Genomic DNA, 6661 nt, shown 5'->3' on the forward strand with positions numbered 1-6661 from the left:
ATAGCATCTACCTGCATGCCAAATTTCAGCCCGATCCGTCCAGTGGTTCGGGCTGTGCGTTGATAGATCACTACGTCAGTCACCTTTGAGTTATATATATTTAGATTAACAATAAAAAATGCAGGTCCCATTGTGAGAAATAAGATTTTTCAATGCGGACTTGTTACCCTTACTTGTTAAATACATACATAATATATATATAAAAAAATACTAATGAATGTTTGTATTACATGTTTTCCTCCCGCATACTTACATTGTGGAATGAACTTCCCGCCGAGGTTTTCTCACGAGACTACAGCATGGGGTTTTTCAAGAAGGGTATATTAAGGTTTCTTAAGGGTCGGCAACGCGCGACACCCCTGGTGTTTCAGGCGTCCACAGGCTACTGTAACCGTTTACCATCAGATGGGCCGTATGCCTGTTTACCACCTTAGTAGTATTAAAAAAAAATATGTGAAGATTCAATGCTAATACGCTACACTACTTTATTTATATGTAATCCATAATATATATTTTATTTGGGTATATTAGTGTTTTTATATATTTGCATATGTATATATAGTATATTGTTAGGAATGTGCTCTAAATTTAATTAAATAAAAGAAACTTATAACAAATCGTATAATTAATTTTAACAAACTCAGTACATGGTAGAACTAAAATTATATAAAGCATATACGGAGATTCGTTTGAGAGCACGTCTGTCGACCAAAAGAGGCCGCACACTTTTTTCCGTACTCTAATGCTGTTGGCCGCAGCTGGCCTTTACAGCATCACCGGACTATAGGGGGCGAGTGCAGATGGCACTCCAAACCAAAGCAAGGACTTTTGGAGCGGCTGAAGGACAACTCCCGCCTGACGGATACGACTTTAGTCTGAGGGCACCGCTAGGGGTTCGAACCTCGGCTCAGGCCGTCGTGATTTCGATCCCCGTTTGGATTGGACGGGGGATCGATCGGAGGGGAGGCCCCACACCGGGTTTCGCAGCCTTTTATAGACGCGCCGCACGACGGTGGCGCCACTAGCGGAAGTTACAGCTCCAAAATGTTAGGGAATTTACTCTGCTACCAAAATGTTAGGGTATTTACTCTCTGTATATATATAGTGAAAAATGAGTGGAAGCGTCAGTCACGTACCTGTATGGTTCTGCGGATTTCTTGGGCTTCAGGGTCTCGAAGATATCTTCGCTAGCTTTCCAGTTTCACAGTAGGTTTAACAGTTCTAATTTATTTTAATTCACAACACAATGCGCGCGCGTCATGGCCGCCGTACAGTCAGTTCAGTACTAGGTAAGGGAGGGGAAGGAAAGACGCGGGAACAGAAAACTAACGGACTCTAATATAATAATCTGTGCTTACGATGATACAGGGTAGATTTTGAACAATATATTATGCATTATTTTTCTGTATAAAATTTGATTTTCTTTTTAATTAATTATTAAAGTGCACCGCGTTATTATCTCTGATCAACGCGACTGTTGACTGGTAGAGACTGCCATCAGGCATCAAGTCCGCCATCTATACAATTTTGTATGCAAAAGAATAAATAAATAAATAAACTACCACATCTGCCAATATAACAGTTCTACTACTGAGAAGGATTTCTCTAAAATAAAAGTAGCCTAAGTTACTCCTTATTACATCAGCTACCTGTCAATAAAAGTACTGTCAAAATAGGTCCAGCCATTTCAGAGATTAGCCGGAACAGACAGACAGACAGACAAAAATTGTAAACTATGTTATTTTGGTGTATGTTTTATTTTTGTGTTATAATATTGTTGATATATATTGTCACATTTAGATGGGTTCTGTACTCTAGCGGTTAAGCACACTGCTTTACTTCCGATGGTCGCGGGTTCGATTCCTCGCACAGTACAAACAATTGTATTCATAAATATGATTGTATGTATTAGTTTGGGTGTTTTCTATGTATATATTGCACAAAAAACATTTTTAAGTATTTATATCAGATATCTTATGTATTATATATGATTATGGACTTGTTTATAATCATAGTTTTTTTTCACATTGTTATTTTAAACTAGCTTTGCCCGCGACTTCGTCCGCGTGGAATTTAAATTTAAATTTCTAAAAAAAAGTAGTCTAAGTTACTCCTTATTACATCAGCTAACTGCCAATAAAAGTTTTTTTTTTTTATTTATATCATGCAATCAGTCTTCCAGACTATAAGCAGATTTGTTGACTATCTGATATCGTGAGAGGTGATTCTCCATTGAGAATCCAGCCTCAGATATTCCAGCTTATGCCAGGTTGTTGAAGTCTGGTATTTTACGTCTCTTAAGACGTGCCATATAATCAGGCAATGTCAGTTTAACAGCAAGTTTATTTGGATGTCTGTCCAGCTTGATTTTATATTTTTTTATTGTTTGAGAGATTTCCTCCTTGACAGAGTTGATCCCCAGGTAGTGATGAACCTCCGAGTTACGAATAAACCAGGGTGCGTTACAGGTTTGTTTCAATATGTAGTTTTGAGCTCTTTGAATTTTGTTGATGTTGGTAACACTTGCAGAACCCCACAGCTGGAGCCCATACATCCAGATTGGCTTAAGGATTGTCTTGTATATGAGTAGCTTATTGTCAGTAGACAGCTTTGAGTTTCTTCCAAGCAGCCATTGCATTTCTCGGTATTTGATATTAATCTCATCTCTTTTAGCTTGGATGTGCTTAGACCAAGTGAGTCGACGATCAAGATGCATACCCAGGTATTTCACAGTTTCACAAGTAGGAAGTGTGCTCGAACCCATCATCACGGATGGACAGTTGCCTTTTCTAAGGGTGAAAGTTATGTGAACTGATTTTGAGGCGCTGAATTTAATTTTCCATTGCTTTAACCACAGACCAATCTTTGTGAGAGCATTTTGTAACAGATCTGTAGCCTCCACTTGATTTTTACTACAAGCTAAGATGGCTGTATCATCTGCAAAGGTGGCTACGGTTGTTCCCTTTGTTTCCGGAATATCTGCTGTGAAGATACTATATAGTAGTGGACCAAGTACGGAGCCTTGTGGCACCCCAGCCAGAACTTCGTAAAATGCCGAGGTGTACTCATTCTCCTTTACTTGGAAGATCCTTTCCCTGAGATAAGACTCCATTAGCCTATATAGATTATATGGGAGGAGGTTCTTGATTTTATAGAGTAAGCCTTCATGCCAAACTTTATCGAATGCTTGCTGTACATCTATAAATGCTGCGGAGCAATACTCTTTACGCTCAAACGCATCTCGAACAACCTTGCACACTCTATGAACTTGCTCTATTGTTGAGTGTTCCTTTCTGAAACCAAATTGGTGGTCTGGAATTACCAATTTTTCAGAGAGCCTTTGTGTCAAACGTTCAAGGAGTACTTTCTCGAAAAGCTTTGACACCACTGGCAAAAGGCTAATTGGTCGATAGGATGTGATGTCATATGGAGATTTGCCCAATTTAGGTATCATAATAATTTGAGAGACTTTCCATAGAGCCGGGTAGTGTCCAATTCTCATAATGCTGTTGAATAGTGTGGTAAGGTATACAACTCCTTTGCGTGGTAGTTCTTTAAGTACGTACTTGTCAATCAGGTCAAAGCCTGGTGCCTTTTTGTCTTCCATTTTCTGAATTAACATTCTTATTTCTCGTGGTGTCGTTAGTTTAAGCGGAAGGTCCGTTTGCTGTTCCTGATGTACAGTCTCATTTACTACTATTCCTTCTTCGACGAGGTTTTCGTCTTCAACAGGTTTAAATACTGAGGCAAGATGGTTAGCAAATGCATTTGCTTTTTCTTGTGGAGTTTTAGCCCATTTATTATTTGACAAACGAATTGGGGGTTTGAATCCAGTTGGAGTTTGATGTACTCTGCACGCTTTCCAGAGAGAGTATTTCGTTGAGCTAGTTGCAGTGAGGGACTCAATTTGAGCTGCCACAACTGCATCTTCCTCATCTCGAATCGCATCCTTTAAATATTTCGCCGCCCTGTTATAAGCAGTTTTGTCCGTTGGATGTCTACTGGCGTGCCAAACGCGCCGAAGCCTCCTTTTTTCAAGAATTTTCTTGCGCATATCAGTTGAAACGTTGATAGGCCTATGAGTATTTTCTTTTAGTTGCGGGGTACTGTTCCAGCAGGCTTCCTGTAGTAATTGCGTAAATTTTGTGGTTCCGTCTTCAATGTCGTCTGGGGATTTGAGAGGGATTTTTAAATCCAGTTGATCTTCTATAATTTCTCGAAATAGATTCCAGTCCGTAAATTTGTTATAGAGTGTTGGCTTTTTCTTGAATTTGATGACACTAGCACTAACTGTTAAGATAACAGGAATATGATCCGATGATCCATCCAGGCAAGACTCTATTTTGAAATGTAATCTTGATAGACCTTTAGTTATGAAGAAGTCCAGCACCTCTGGAAGCCTATTTTGGTCAGTTGGCCAATATGTAGGATCAGAGGTAGACATAGTGCTAAGATGATTCATGTCAATGCTTTTCTTGAGCTCCCTACCTCTAGTTGTAATCAGTCTTGATCCCCATTGTTCATGCTTAGCGTTCCAGTCCCCACCAGTTATAAATCGGTAGCCCAGAGAATTTAAATACGTAGTAAACTGGGTTTCAGTGACCTTATGTTTTGGAGGGCAGTAAACAGAAGAGATATTGATATCGCCCTGTTTATCATGAACAGTGACAGTTGTCGCCTGAATTGCATCAGTCCTATATGCGATTGATTCATTATGCTTTATTGAGGATCTGATGATTACAGCTGTGCCCCCATGCGCAGTGCCATCTGGGTGGTTAGTATTATAAATATTGTAATTTCTTATTCTAATTAAACTATTGCTGGTGAAGTGTGATTCAGATATGAGTAATATATCCAGATGGTGCAAGTTTAATAGTGTTTCCACTTCACTTTTGTTGGGAGACAACCCGTTAACGTTCCAGGTCGCTAATTTTAAGGACGTAAAGATGTATTTTTCACTAGGGTTGTTATGAGACCCAGAAGGGTGCTCATTTGTTGTAACATTAAATCTATTTTTTCCGATTGTTTTATGAACATGTTTTCAAGTTTTTGGATTGTTGATGAGTTATCGAGGTTTAGTTGGGTCGGTTGTAGTTGATCTCTGGTATTAAATTTTACTATGTCTGCGTAACTGTAAGTTTTCTGTATATTTGTGTCTAGCTTTGTGCTTGTAGTCTGTGAATTCACATCACTTTTGGACTTATTTGTTTGCAAGGGGTTTACAGTTGAATTTGGTCGCAGTTTAGAATGTCTTTGGTTCCTGCGTATTGATATTTCTTTGTAGACTTCACATCCTTTATAATTTGCTGGATGTGGTTCGAGGCATAGTGCGCAAGTCGCTGGCGTAGTTCGATCAGTTTTCCGACAGTCTTTTGTCTTGTGCGATTGACCACATTTGGCACAACGGTATGGCCTCATACAATAGTTCTTAGAGTGACCATACTGCTGGCAACGCTGGCACTGGACTATTATTTGGCTCTTTTTGGGATCCTCTATTTTAACATTTTGATGATATATGTATTTGATATCTTTTGCGGCTTTGTTGTTCGGTCCAGCCGTTAGATTAACAAAGAACGTAGTTGTTGGACGTTTGTCAGGACCAAATTTAGCATTTATGATTTCTCCAATTACGGAATTTCCTGTTTCCTCGAATGCCTCGTGTATAGCCGTATGTGGCGTGCTGTGATGTCGATTTCTAATAACAATTCTGTAGTTCCTTTTATCTTTTCTATTAAAGGTGTGTCCAATCAGGCCTTGTTCTCTAATAACTGTTATTACACTTTTGTACACTTCAACGCAATGACAATTTATGCGGAGTTGTTTCTGATTGATTAACTTATAAGAGAATTGGTCACGTTTGGCTACACTTTCTAGAAGTTCTGTGAGTTTGTTAATATCCTCGACTCCATACAGTATTATAGGAGGTGGTTTTGTAGTTTTTTGTTGTTCTGTTTCTGGTTGGTCTACTGGTAAGCCATCATATCTGTTGACCGTTTCTATGGTTTCTGGGGGGTTGGATAGTTTTCGTTTTTTCTGTGGGTTTCTAACTGAAGGGATTTTTTGCCAGGTGGGATGGCCGTTAGTTTTAGATTGATTATTTCCTTGGTTAGTAACTTTTGGAGTATCACTTGCGGCAATACTTCCTAGAGACGCACTCCTTTGTCTGGTAGTGAACAAGCTTGGATGAAAAGCTTGTTGTATATACTTTTTCTGTCCAGTAATATTAACAGCTACGGGAGCCTGGGAGTCCACTCTCGCAGAGTCTTCGGTTACATATTTCACACTCTCCGGCCCGGGTACCGGGGAGCGCCGGGGGTTAGCCGGATCGCATGACATAACGCACTCATCATTATCTAACATTTCATAGTATAGGTTTTGGGAAACATACTTATAGTGCCTTCCCAGAGCACTATAGTCACGCTTTAAGAGGGTATTTAATGCCTCAAGGACAGTGAGGACCTCATGCAGGATAGTTTACCGCCGCCTGTTCCTCGGCGTTGTTGCTCGTTTTGCACCACCCGGGGGGCACGTGTAGGGTGGGCCTTGGCAAGGTGGTAAGTGCCTACGGACGCGAGCAACCATCGCCCCCCAAATAATAAAAGTGCCGTCAAAATCGGTCCAGCCATTTCAGAGATTAGCCGGAACAAAAAGACCGACAGAC

This window comes from Achroia grisella, unplaced genomic scaffold (assembly GCF_030625045.1).
Source record: "Achroia grisella isolate CSIRO2021 unplaced genomic scaffold, CSIRO_AGI_Agris_v1 utg149, whole genome shotgun sequence".
Lineage (NCBI taxonomy): Eukaryota > Metazoa > Arthropoda > Insecta > Lepidoptera > Pyralidae > Achroia > Achroia grisella.